At 50.4% G+C, this 14,397-nt stretch overlaps 1 protein-coding gene across 1 annotated transcript in view; it reads left to right on the top strand.

Moving 5' to 3' along the window:
- The window catches only part of C19H16orf95 (chromosome 19 C16orf95 homolog), a 438,566-nt gene extending 430,539 nt beyond the window's left edge, over window positions 1-8,027 (top strand). Inside the window, exons 22-23 of the mRNA XM_060129824.1 lie at window positions 5,809-5,983; window positions 7,889-8,027. The gene's annotated coding sequence lies outside the window, so the exon portion shown is untranslated. The remainder of the gene's footprint in view (window positions 1-5,808; window positions 5,984-7,888) is intronic.
- Window positions 8,028-14,397: the final 6,370 nt, after the last annotated feature.

Here is a 14,397-nt window from a genome sequence, read left to right as displayed (position 1 = left end):
CACCTCCCCATACCTCCGTTTCCTCATCTGTGAAACTGAGCCCTTCTGGGTGATGTTAAGACTTCTCCTGCTCTCACCACGCCCAGGCCCAGCGGGGGCTGAAGACACGGCACCTTTGTCTTCTAGATTTGAACAAGCCCCCGGAACCACATCCGTGCTCTCAGGTTTTGTGGACAGACAACCTGCTTCTTCTCCTTGGCGCTGTGCACTTGTTGGGATCAGCAGATGTAAAATTCTGACGTTGCACTTAGAAAACTTCCTCCATCTGGATTTCTGCAGCCCACAGGGAATCATTTGCCAAACACATGTTTTACAAAACATGGGCCCACTTCACTGTGACTTGCGGAGCTGATAAAATCCACCTTTCGCCTGGTCCCATGCGTTTTGCCCACGCGTGCTTTCTGGCTGGGAAGAGATGCAAGACCATGCTGGGTGGAGGAGGCCCTTGGCCTCCGTGCACCACGTAGGCTGTGCCGATGCCAGGGCAGATGGCAGAGGACTCACAAGGCCAGGCTTTACTAAAAACGTAGACATGTAACATATGGTGCTAATAGAACCCACAACAGAGTCACTGGTACAGTGGGAAATCATTCATTTCTAACGTCAGGCCAACAACTGCTGTTGGGAGGAACGTTTACGAGTGTGTCCCTGTGTTGCTCACTTTTCTGGGTGACATTCAAGAGAACCGGGGACAGTGACAGTGGGCTGGCTGATGAATTTAGGAAGGCTTTAGAGGGACCGGAACAATGACAGCTGGAAGCGCTGCTGCAGAGCTTCTCCGTGCAAGGGATTAAAATGCTGGCTTCCTCTGAAATGCAAGTTTTTAAAAAATTATTTAGTTTTCTAAAATCGTGGTAAAATATACCTGCCATAAAATTTCCATTTTAGCCATTGTAAGTGCACAGTTCTGCGGTATTGAGTGCATTCGAACTGTTGTTTAACTGTCACCACCTAGACCTTCTCTAGAACTTTTTCGTCTTCCGTAACTGAACACCGAACCCATCCTACCCCTCCCCTAGTCCCTGGAAACTACTATTCCACTTTTTTTTTTACCTTTTTTTTATTGGAGTATAGTTGCTTTACACTCTTGTGTTAGTTTCTGCTGTACAGCAAAGTGAATCAGTTATACATATACATGTATCCCCTGTTTTTGGATGTCCTTCCCATTTAGGTCACCACAGAGCACTGAGTAGAGTTCCCTGTGCTCTACAGTAGGTTCTCATTAGTTATCTATTTTATACGTAGTAGTGTATGTAATGTCAATCCCAATCTCCCAACTCATCCCACCCCCGCTTCCCCCCTTGGTTCTCTACATCTGTGACTCCATTTCTGCGTTGTAAATAAGTTCCTCTGTACCATTTCCGTCCTACTTTCTGTCTCTCTGAATTTGACTCCCCTGCTACTTTATAGAAGTGGAATGCTACGGTATTTGTCTTTCCGTAACTGGCATATTTAACTTGGCTTGATGTCTTCAAGATTTATCCATGTCGTAGCATCTGTCAGTACTTCGTTCCTTTCTAAGGCTGAGTAATATTCCACTGATAGATTCTCAGCATATCTATGGACTTAGAATGTTGAAACAAAACAGATCCCTTTAAATAACAATGGTCTTGCCTGAAAGTCGACAGGTGATGGGTAAAGCTCCGGGGGACTGAATTTACTTCCCCAGAGTCAACCAGGAGGGCTGTATAAATTCAAGACCACCCCTCAGATAGCCTGACTCAGCTGCCCCAGTATTATTCTATGCTCACATACATGGGCACACGTGCTTCCTACAAAACACACACACACAACTAGTTTCATAAGTTATCTCAAAATCAAAGCAGACCTCCGTGATCATTCCTAGCTCTGAAACACGTGGCCTACTGGCAAGTGCTTGGAGTGTTGCTTGAAACAGAGATTTATTACAGAAAGAGAAGCCCATACAGAACCATTCCTGTCATCTGTATGACTACTGATTCTGAGGTAGGGCATCATTAGAAATGACCAAAAATGAAAACGATGCAGGAGTGGAACAGAGAGGCCGAGCAGGGCAGGAGCCGGCTGAAGACGAGACACATCTTCTTCAGCCTGTCGGTCCATCCACTTTCAGCCAATCGAGAGCTTTCTTAGGACGATCGGACCATCTGAATGAGAGCTGTAGGTTAGCTCGGAGTTGAGTCAGTTTTCGTTTCCTGACTTTGGTTATTGTACTGTGGTTACAGAAGAGAATCCCTCATTCCTAGGAAACGTACATGGTAGTGTTTAGTGGGGCGGCAGATCTTATACGCAACTTCCTCCGTGTGTTGGGGAGGGGATACAGCAAAGAAGGTAAACATTCATATTTGGGGAGCCTCGGAGAAGGGCATCTTGAGAATTTTTGTGCTCCTCTTCCATTTGTCTGAAATCATGTCAAAAAAAAAAGAGGCTGTGTGGTCTCCAAGGGACACCTGCAGAGAATACAGACAACTAATTGAAGAGCAGGGACGGAGAGTGAGAGGGTTGGTGGAGCGGGTCATGGAACGGACTGGCCGCCGGGAGACTGAAAGTGCTGAAGAGGCTGCACCCGTGATGCCGTCCCCCCATCACTGGGTTCTCCCCACCCCGCTGTAAGTGTCATGGTTTGAATCATTGAAGCCACTCCTCCCTCTACTGCGATATTGGCAACAGCCCGGGAACAGCCCACACGCCCCACACGTGTTGACAGCTTGGAGAACGTGTAAGTGTGGAGTGTTTTCCGTGTCGATGACATGGCACACGCAGAGTTGGAGTGTGTACACTTAAGAGCACATGGGTCCTGTCGTTTCATGGATCCTACACAGCACTCATGGGTGAAATACTTCTAAGAGCGGCCGCCCCACCCCATGTTTTTTAATATAAAACACGTTATGTAATACAATTTTGGCAAATTCCCTGTGCAGTAACACTAGCAGCATCTTGAAGATAGCATGAGGATAACAACCCTCTCCCATCACCACTTGGACGGAGCGTCCCCTCAGCGCTGGGACTGCGCTAACCACTGCTGTTTCTCCACTGCAGGGAGGGGCTCGGAGCTATGGGTACTTCTGCATCTCCCAGGTTACTCACTGGTGCACAGCACAGCCAGCGTATGTCTCCTTTGATGCCAGAGGTTATCTCTATGTGACACGATGTCACCACCCCAGCAAGTCACGCTGCCCCACACCCACCATCAGTTCCTGTCTACACTGCATTAGGCACCGCGTGGAATCCAATCAGATGCAACTTAAGGTCCCTTTGTTCCATTTCTCAAGGGTCACTGCCAGGCCCACAGTATCTGGACAGCCCAGCTCTCCCACAGGTAGAGCCGTCTCCGTCCACATGGTGTGAGGCCACCATGAGCTGGAGCAGCCCCCTCTTGCCGTCGTGTCCAGTTTGCAAGACGTCAGAACTGGACCTTTGCCTTTCTCAACATCTGCTCAAGATGCACAGGTGACCGACGCATCGATCCCAGGCAGAGCGCTTTTAGGTAAGGGGAGGGGGCATCTTAAATCTCCGCATTGACAGACTTCCAAGATGGTCGTCAAATACGCATGGTTATCCATGTTGTCGTTTCTATGTTTAACTTCACTTTCAGAAGTTTAAGAAATAACAATATCAGTTCAGGTATGCTTGGGAGCCAAAGAAAGACACACCTGCTGCTTCTCCAGCTCAGACCCACACCTTCCGACAGGTGAGCACCGCTGTCGGGCCTTGGACTCAACTCTGCTCTGTAGCAGGTGGCTTCCTTCTCGGTGGGAATGACTTTCTGTCTCCCTGTCTGTGTCCTCTGGCCACACAGGCCCGTCCTCCCAGGCCTGGGTCAAGGGCATTTCCTCCCTCCTCCTCCCTCCCGTGGGGACAGAGCTGGCCTCGGAGACCGCAGCAGCGGCACTTCTGTCAGGGCTGGTACTTCGGACGTACAGTGTCAATGCCATCTCTCCGCCTCCTGACCGGACTCTGAGCTTCTGGCTTGCTGGCCACGGACGGTGTGGGCCTACAGGGATAATGAATGTACAAAACAGGCGTGGTGTTTGTCTTCTGGGAATCAGCGGATTTTATACTTCTGCCAAAAGTTATACCTGGGCGATATTACATATATACATTAGGCAACTACATTTCATCTCGCTTGTCCGCTCTGATGGACAAGAAGTGGATGCAGGTATATTGTGTGGAGAGAATCGTGGGGTTGCTCCTGGCGTCTGCAGGGAAGAGCGAGGCGGGTGGAGCAGCGGTGTCCACCCTGCTGGACGGACAGGCCAGCGCCCATGACTTCCTGTGCCTGAGGCCCAATACCTGCAGCAGGTGGACACGCCCGCCTTTGAACTCTAACTGGCTTGTTCCTAACCACGCCCACCACCCGCATCCCTGGGGTGATTGAAAGCAGAGCTTCTCCGAGAGCAGCCTGCAGCTGAATCGCCAGGCACGTCTGGGCGAGATGCAGGTTCTAGGGCAGCGTGTGCAGGTGGGGCTGAGATTCTGCATTTCTAACCAGCTCCCAGGTGATGGCTGAGGACCACCTCACCTGCGGGGTAGCGAGGCTCTAAAGTAAATGAATAACGAGACCTTAACAAGAGCCCCGCGCACTCTAACAATCAAAGTGACACTCTCGCCCCTCTGCTATTGAAAGTCGGGGGCAGCTCAGGGCCCCCATCTCTGTCCTCCGTCAGTCTGCCTGAGAAAACCCCCTCTCCTCTGGGACACGGATGGGTCACACTCTAACCCCCTGCAGCCCCAGCTAGAGGTGCTGGACGCCTCCACGCAGCCCTCCCGATCACTCTTCCGTCCTTTCCTCCATCCTCTCTCCCTGGGGACTGGCCACATGGTCTGTGTCAGTGGCCCCTGCTCTCTGGCTTCCAGCTGGGGTCCGCCAGTGGGAGTGCCAGCCGGAGACTGGAGAGGGGGAAGCGGGACCCTCTCCTCCCTGAATGTTACGCTTGTCTCCTGGGGAACGTCCGCGATGCGCAGGACGCAGACGGTAGGCCCGAGGAGGGAGAGCTGAGGCTGTTATCCTAACTCTGTGTTACTTTTAGTTTACTTATTTGTATTATATTTTACTTGTCCTTTCTATTAAACCTATTAAGTTCTAGCTCAGGTCCCTCCTTCATGAAGCCTTCCTGGATTATTTGAACCTTCAATAATATCCTTCTTTTAACTCACTCAACAAATAATGTAGCCCCTTATTCTGAGCCATCTTGTCTCTTTTCATCCCGTTGCTTCTAAAGATCAGTCTGGGCTCCACAACTGGACAAGAGACTTCAATTCACCATCCAGGTTTGCACGTCTCCCGTCTCCACGGCACCTGGCACACGCCGGGATGTACTGCTGACCTCAGGGAAACTTCTCTGGTGGGGCAAACTACAAATGCATGTGGAACTCAAAGAATGCAAATAAATACTTCGAGAAAAATCTATTTTTATGGGTGTTTTCTATTTTTATAATAAATAAGTATTGGGGGAATATGTAAAAACAATAAAACATTTTGAAAAGTCAACTTCTAAAAATAGCTTTTCTGGGATATAATTTACATCCCATACAATTCATCCACTTAAAGTATAAAATTCAGTGATTTTTAGTATCTTCACAGAGTTAAGCAACCATCAGCACGGTTAATTTTAGAACATTTCTTTTTCAGCTCAAAAGGAAGCCCCCTCCGTATGAGCGGCCTCTTCTCTTATCTTGCTCTGTGGTTTTGAGCATAGATTTAGAAAACAAATCACGAAAAGAATACTGCAGATTCTGAGTAGAGAATACTGAGTAAATTCCTCAGGGTGCATTTCTGTTTGCGTTGCCTTGTAATCTTGATTACCTTTTTTACTGTCTGTGTTTCAGGAGGACTGAATTCAGATGGCGTGAAAATTCGCCTGGTTTTGCCACGTTCCCGTTCACCTGCCTCCTTGCACACCTGAGTTCAGGAGCCTCATCCTTCCACTAGAGGGCGTGGCGTCATAGATGCCAACTGTGCCACCTGGGCTGTCCCAGTGTTCTGACCTCAGCCCTTGAGAAGGTAAGAGCTTGTTCCTGCTGGTCTGGAATGAACTTAAGAGCTCTGCCCCCTGTGTTGTAATGGAACTGGGAAGGGAGCTTTCATTTATGAGCCAACTACAGACTAGATTGTTTCACAAGGTGAGAGGTGGACACAAAGAAAATACTGTGCATTGGTGATGCGGCTGAGTAATGACCCAGTCGTTTATTGAAGATTCGCAACGTGCTTGGCATGGCGCTAAGAACATTACCTGCGTATCTTATTTAATCCTCCCAACATCCTTCTGAGATGGACCTTATTGTTTTGCCCAGTGTGCTGATAAGGAAGCTTAGAGAAAGAGCTTTAGGAACTTGCCCAGAGGATCCTTCCTTGTCTTCAGGTCAGTATAAGGATCTGTTTGGATAGAGGGAGAGGTCTGAGCTGGATGACCTTCTGAAGTCTCTGAAGCTGCAGAATTTAAGAATTCGGACTTCTACGAAACCTGAATCATAGGATAGCCCTCGGATAAAAAGATCGGATCCTTTTAAACCAAACACACAGGGGAGAGGTGCATTTGTGGGGAGTAGAAAGAGCCTATTTTCGATCTAAGTCATAAATCTATGACAATGTGCGTTGAAATGAGGGCTCTACACCTCGGGGAACCCGTCCCCAATCAGCCTGGATGGATCTGATCCCAGTAACAGCCAAGTCCTTAAGGTCTTATGTTCCGACAGGACAGTGCCCACCTGGAGGTCCCACCTGTCCTCAGGTTTCCTGTCCCCCACCTGCCGCATGGGGCCCAGGAGCAGCCAGCAGCCTTCCATCTCCGGCCCAGGCCCCTTCGCTATGGAATTCATGTTATTAATTTTAAAGATGTTGATGTGGTTAGTGGCAACCTCCCATGTGGCCCAGAGCAGCCTCCGTTCCAGGCTCCCAGGGTCAGGAGGTAGGACTCCAGGTGTAGAAAGGAAAGGGGGGCAGGAGCCTCTTCTCACTTTTAAATTGGGGGCAGCTCACTTCCACCGCAGTGATGCCAGCTGGAATATAAAACCTCTGCTGGAGTTGAGGTCTTGTGATCCACACAAACACCTGCGAGCCCTTCAAGAAACCCCCTGTTTCTCCATAGAACCTGTGTCCTTTACAATATCCCCCCGCCCCCGTGAGATGTCCCGATCGCCTCAGGGTATGTGGCCACTGCTGGAGTCCAAGAGCATCCCGGACAGTATGGCCGGATATGGCTCGTCTTCCATGCCACCTTCTATTGTTAGGTAACGTTATTTTCAGGAAAAAACAAAAAAACAAAAAACCTGTAAGAGGCAGATAAGCACTGCCAACAATTTATAAGATACAAGTAAGCAGAAGAGGAAAAAAATCATTACCAAAGAGAACCACCTGGGAATGTGACATGGGACCACCACTTTGGAAGAGAGCCTGGCAGTTCCTCGAACTGTGAAACCTAACCTGGAGCGACCACGGGATACATCAGCTCTAGCCCTCTGGGCTCCCCACTCCCTGGTCTGGACCCCAGGCGCTGGCATGTTCGGCCCCTGCTCAGCGACCACTCTGTCGGCACCATTTTAACCAGCACCGAATTATCCCACTGGACACGGAACACAAGAGGGGGTCCTCACGGCTTCAGGACCCGTCGCTGCCCACTGGAAAGTCATTCGTGCCCCAAATCAAGGAGATTGTGACCAGGACCTCAGCCCAGCTTCCTTGGGGCTAGAAGGTGTCAGTGTCCTCAGCCCTGGAGTCTTTCTTCAGGTCCGTGGCTGTTGGTCCAGCTGCCACGAGCTAATGACCAAGAGCCACGAGCTAATGACGTCAGTGGATGCAGCAAGGTTCCCCTGCCTTAATGACCTGGTGTGTGTGTGTGTGTGTGTACGTGTGAGACATGGGCAGGTGTGTGGCTACAAGGATGAAATCTGACCTACATATGCTCCACAGCAGGTCCTGTCCAGCGTTCCCTCACCAACGGACACCAGGGCCGTGCAACACAACCACCCACTGCAGGCCGTCAGCAAACGGGCTGAATGAAGGGCGGTCATTATCACAGCGAGAGGCCAACTGCCAGGCGTCCCACCCATCCCTGAGACCCGTCCCTGCAATGGAAACCCTGCCGGGCAACACAGAATGAGCCCAGGTAACAGCCCCACGTGGGACTTCCGGGCCTCCCAGACTCGGCAGCTCCCGGGATGGACAGGGTCCACTTACCCAGCGTGAGCAGTTGGGTGGGGAGGTGGTGCTCAGAAGGGTGGCTGGGGTGCTGGCGTCAGGAAACCCTGGGCCCCAAACCCGACTCCGCGGCTGTGCGGCACTGACAGTTCACATAATCTCTCTGAGCTTCCGTTTTCTCAACTGCAAAAGGGGGTGTATGCTACTTTCTCTCTCTTTTTTTTTTTAACAGAAATAAGAATGTTTCTTTCACATTGTTATTGGAGGATAGTTGCTTTACAGCGTTGTGTTAGTTTCTGCTGTACGGCAAAGTGAATCAGCTCTACGTCGCATACTCCCTCTTTTTGGATTTCCTTCCCATTTAGGTCACCACAGAGTATTGACTAGAGTTCCCTGTGCTATGCAGTCTGTTCTCATCAGTTATCTATTTTATACATAGTATCGATAGTATATATGTGTCAATCCCAATCACCCAATTCCCTCCACCACCACCCCTTTCCCCCTTGGTGTCCATACTTTCTTTAAAGAGTTGTCATGAGTGTGAAGTGAACAAATGCCTAGATAGTGAATAAATGAATGAACGATACTGCTTGCACCTGTGTGTGCTGCACGCCAGGCTCCATGTTAGGAGATCACATGCTCACACACACACACACACACACACGCACTCACACACTCAGGGATGTTTATTAAGCTCCTGCTCTGTGTCTGGTATCCCCCCGGGGATACAAAAGGGGATACCACCACTCCCTGCCCTCTTATAGGTGACAGTCTAATGCAAGAGGCAGAAAAACAAGCAAACAAGTAAAGTAAAGAAAACAAGAGGTAAACAATGTGTTTTCAGTCGTGGCAAGTGCTACAGAGAAAGATAACCAAAACAAATCCGGGTAAGGAGATGGAGGGCGGTCCACTTGGAGGCGGCTCTGTTTTCAGACGTGGGAGGGTCAGGGAAGGCCTCCTGAGGGAGGTAGCACCTGGGCCCGGACCTGAGCAGCATGAGAAGGCAGCCACGCAGGGCTCTGGAGGGAGGGCATCCCAGTGCCGGAGCTACAGAGGTGCTCAGAGGGACGTCATCCCGTGATCAGCCGCTCACGCCAGCAGACCAGGCACATCGCCCCTGCATCCCAGCTCTGATGCCAGGCGCTCCGCTTGGAGACTCGCCAGGCACCTTCTGGCCCTGAAGCGCCCTCTTGCCCTTGGGGACAAGGTGGCTCTACTGGCAGGGCCAGCTTGAGACTACACCTGGATGTGATTTCTCCCGGGTGTTAATTGGCAGGGGGTGGGAGGGGGCAGGGGGAAAACAAAATAAAGCTTCAAAGGCCTGGCTGTGCCTGAGTTAACGCCCTCGCCGCCCTCGTGGCACAGCGCTGGGGCTGAGAGAGGATGCTCACAGCAGCCTCATCATCTCATTAAATCAAATTACCGGGTGCAGTGGGAGTGCCGAGCACCCCGGGAGGTGTGCTTCCCTGCTGGCCATGAATAGCCTGTCTTGTTTCCCTTAAAAAATAATTTTTTTAATGTCTTGACAAAACACCTCTCTCTTCTGGCATTTCCAAAGTTAGCAAAAATTGAGCTCCAAGCAGCAAAATGCTAAATTGGTGTGTAGTTTGCATTTTCCATTTCCTTCACTTCCATCTTCCTGCCCCGTTGGAAGGGAACAGGAAGCAGTTAATGTCACAGAGGAAGGGGCTCCTGCCAAGCTGTGGCAGGTCCTTTGTTCCTTTGGCCTCGGTTTCTCGGAAAGCGCATCCCCGCAGCTCCCCAGCCCACCTTGCCCAGGAAAATCTATGGTGGGTCCGTGTCCCTGGCCATTTTCATTTCTGTTGCTCTTTTGTTATGTTTCGGGATATTCCCCCCAGCTCTCAATAGTACGTCCCGGGGAGGTTTTCTCCCAGGAGCCGTGCCTGCCGATGGCTTAGGGCGAGTCCGGCTTTCCGGCTTTCCGAGGTGACGGCCCAGAGCCAGACCGTCAGCGGCTTCTGTGCACGATGAACCTGTCGGTGGCAGCGCAGGCCTGAGTTCTGCCGCTTGCCTCTGCGGACCTTTGATACTGAACTTATCAAGGGGGAGGGGCGAGGAGGGGCGGCCAGGGAGGGGCTTGTCCTCCTCTGTCCACCCCGAGACCGCAGAGAGCAGGAAACAGGAGTCCAGAGCAGATATCAAAGGCCAGAATTTTCTCAACATCATGGAGAGAAGCAAGGCCCAAACTCGCCGCTGAGGGTGCCCCCAGGATGGGACTGGGCGGGCATCAGCTTAACTGAGGAACCTGACAGAAAGGAGACAGAGCTGGCGGTACAACCTCGGGAGCCCAGGGCTGTCAGGGGAGAGTGAGCCGGGGCGGGGGTCCCACTGTCTTTCTCGTCCAGCCTGCTTACCTCCACCTTCTTTCTCAGCCCTTCCATTCTGAATGCATCATAGCTCCGTGCTCTTCTGTTCAGGCTGTGCCCTCTGCCCAGAATTCTCTTCTCTAGCTCCCTTCTGTTCCTCACTGAGCCTCTACCTCAGCACCCAGTTGTACCTCCCAGCACATCCCCCGACACTGCTAGTTCACGTGGAATTGTAACTGCCCATCTCTCTCTGTGTCTCGCACTGGAGTGCGAGCCCGGAAGAGCAGGCACTGTTCCCTCCTCACCGTGCACCCTCAGTGTGAGACTCAGAGTGCTTCGTCCTCACATGTCTTGCCTCATGGTTGCAACATGGCTGTGGCAGCTCCGAGCATCTTATTCTCTCCCGATAGCGTCCCAAGAAGAAAGAGGCCTCTCTTGAATGTCCCTGCCTTACATAAGGGGGTGAAAATATTCCCCAGAAGCAGACTTCTTCTGCCTCATTGGTCATAACTGGGTCAAATGGCTCCCCCAAACATTGAAAGTATGGGTGGAAGGAGGGAGGAAAAGAGGGAGGGAGAGAAGAAGTGACAAAAGAATGGAAGGAAGGAAGGATAAAATGATGGATGGGCAAATGGAAGGGTGGGAGGATGAAAGGATGGGTGGACGGAGGATGGATGAATGGAAGGAAGGATGGATGGATGGATGGATGGATGGATGGATGGATGGATGGAAAGATGCATGGATGGGGTTTTTCCTTAGTTGCTCTTCATGCAGGCTTCACTGTGATTATGTATTGTGAGTTTTATGGGGTTTGTGACCAAGAAGATAGCAAATGGGAGACTCGGATTCCAGTTCTGGTCTTGACCTGATAAAACACCTTCAGAAATGCAGAAAGTCTGCCCCAGACCACCTCTACCTTTCCACTTCCTTGGACGGCCCTGGGGTCCAGCCAGGTTCCCACTCAGAAACCCCACCCAGAGGCTCCCCGTAGCAGATGGTACGAGTTGTCTAGGCAAAGTCAGACCTACCCCGTTGTGTGCTGGCAGGTCCACCTCCCACGGTGGAGGCTATGATCCTAGGTGCTCTCTTTTCCAGGCTCTCCTGTAATTAGGGAGGGTCTTATGACCCAGTTCCCAACAAGAAGACATAAGGGAAATGCAAAAAGAAACCCCCTTCCCCCGCATCTGCTTTGGCCGCTGTCACGAGACAGGATGTGATACCTAAGTCTGGGGCTGCCGTCCTGTAGCCTGAGGACGAAATGCCAACAGGCTGAGGAGAGACGCGCCTGGGCCTTGATAACATCATGAAGCCACTGAACAAACCTGGAACTCCCTGTGTGCTTCTCTAGACAGAGATAATTACCTAGCTTGTTTATACGACTTTTAGTCAGCTTCCTGGTCACTTGTAGCTGAGACATCACACTGAACCTCCCTTTGGAAGTGGCTGTGATGTTGGCAATTGGAGCCTTCACAAAGACTCAGAAATCAGGATGGCTGCTAGGGGAAGGTGGGCTTCATGAAAATGGGTCAGTAAGAAATATCAATTTTCTACTGCTTATGTAAAGGTTGTTTGCTTTGTACCTAGTCTTCCAAAATTTCATAGGACCGAAATCATGGGTCCCCTAAATGAAGTGTCTCATTCAGCTGTGGGGTAAGAATCAGAGGATAGAGAAGGTAAACTATGAGATTAAATAAAATACATGAGAAATGCAAGAGGCATGGATGGAATCATTTGCCCTTTCTATTCAGGATAATTAGTCTGAAAACACACTACTCCCTGAATATCAGCTCCCTGAAGATTGGTTATATCTATCAGGACATTCATTTATTTAATAAGATGTTGCTGAGCGCAAAAAAACTACGAGATATGGTCGTAGGTGCTGGGGATACAATGAGGACACAGAGATGGACCTGTCCTCCAGTGGCGTCCATCCAGGGGCAGAGCTGGACAAGCACGCTGGCCATTGAATTAGAATGTGACCAGGAAAATAGCATCTTTAGAGAAACCTGGCAGACACCACCGTAACCAGGAGACCCAGTCACCATCACTTATATAAATAATGCCGCACATGAGGAACTAAGTAATAGTTCCTCATAATAAGACACACGGTGTCTTATTACGTACTAAGATACATGATGCCCAGTAATAAGACACGTGGGCATCACGTACCCCTCAGTTCGATCCTCTGAAAAGGACTGAACATCACTTCTGGGGTACTCTTGCCAGGAATGCAGTACATCAAGCCAATCGTGAGCAAACTTCAGAAGAATCCAAACAGAAGAGTACTCGACGGAATATTGGGGTGGCCAAAAAGTTCGTTCGTGGTTTCCATAAGCTGTTATGGAAAAACTCGAACCAACTTTTTGGCCAGCCCAATACATGACCCGTGCTCTTCAGAAACGCTGAGGTCCTAAGGTACAAGGAAAGACTGGGGAGCTGTCCCCAACTGGAGGAGACCAAGGACCCGTGACAACTACATGCAACACGGGATCCTGGGCTGGATCTTGGGAAGATAAAGGACATTAGCGGGAAAGGAAGATGAAATCCCAATAAAGTCTGTAGTTTCGTTAGTACCCTACCAATATTAACTCCTTGGTTTTGCTGAATTTATTGTCGTTATGTCAGAAGTTAATGTTACAGGGTGCTTGGTGAGGGTAAATGGAAACTTTCCTTGTGATTTTTGAAACTTTTCTGTAAGTCTACATTTATTTCAAAATTAATCCTCTGATGAAAGAGTCATAGGTGCTAGGAAGTCATATGCCCCACGACTGACCTACCACATCATTCAGTCATTCAACTAAGTTTTACTGAGCACCTGCTACCTGTTGGGCATTGTGCTACATGCTGGGCAGGGGAGTGAGCAGGACACTCTGGAAAGCACTGAGTTCACTGTCTTCTCTTTTCCATCTGCCCCCCAAAGGCGGTGCTGCGGATGAAAGCTGTCCCCTTAGTGGTGAACACGAGGTGCAAAGCCCCTGCCAACCGTGTGTGGACTTGCAGCGTGGGCAAGTATGAATCTTTGCTGTTGTAAACCAAAGAGACTCTGGGGGTATTTGTTCCTGCAGCTGAGTAAGCTCTAGCGCTGACTGCAGATCAGTCCGTGTGACACACTGGATGGGAAGTAACTGCTGAGTGCTGACCTGGTGACTCAGGCTGACAGGTGTTAGTGGAGTTCATTACAGCAGCTGAAGATGGGAGATCCCATCTGAAGATGGGAAATAGAGGAAACGGGAGCATTCCCAGGACTGATTTAGGTAAAGTTTCCTCCAAGTCACACTCTGGTGTCCTCCCCATCCATTCTTCCAACTATGAATTGAGCCATAATTCATTCACTCCTTGAGCACTTGTGTCAGTACCTGCACTGATCTAGGCAGTGGAGATACATGAGTGTATCAGCTGGCTAGTGCTGCATAAGAATCCACCCCAAAACTTACTTAGTTCACAGTTTTGTAAGGAGGATGGTTGGTTCCTCTGGCCTGGAATGGGCTGGCTGCTATCTGCTGGCTCTCTCCTGCTTTGTGGTCAGCTGGGCGCTAGATGCGGTAGGAAGTGTTCATTCATGTATCTTGGTCCTCCTGTGGCCCTTACTCTCCAGCAGGCTGGCCCAGGCTTGTTCACATGAGTTCCCAGCGTCCCAAGAGCAGCCAGGGGTGGAGCCCCGGGCACGAGCACCCCCGTCGTATCTGCTAAAGTCCCCCTGGCCAAAGCATGTCCCACGGCCAAGCCCAGGTTCAAGGGTGGAGAAACAGACTGCAGCCTCAGTGGGAAGGAAGAATGAGTGACCGTTTCTCAGACGCAATGGGAAGAACAGACACCGGGCACTGAGATAAGCACAGAGCAGGGAGCCATGACCTTGACTGCAGGGACCCGGGGAGATTTCCTAAGGGATATGCTTGAGCCCCAGTCCTGAAAGACAATTCAAGTTCATCTGGGAGAGTCAAGTTCATGCATATT

The sequence above is a fragment of the Lagenorhynchus albirostris genome, chromosome 19, assembly GCF_949774975.1.
Source record: "Lagenorhynchus albirostris chromosome 19, mLagAlb1.1, whole genome shotgun sequence".
Taxonomy (NCBI): domain Eukaryota; kingdom Metazoa; phylum Chordata; class Mammalia; order Artiodactyla; family Delphinidae; genus Lagenorhynchus; species Lagenorhynchus albirostris.
The sequence above is the reverse complement of the archived record's forward strand: the minus strand, read 5'-3'. Positions and strand labels throughout refer to the sequence as shown.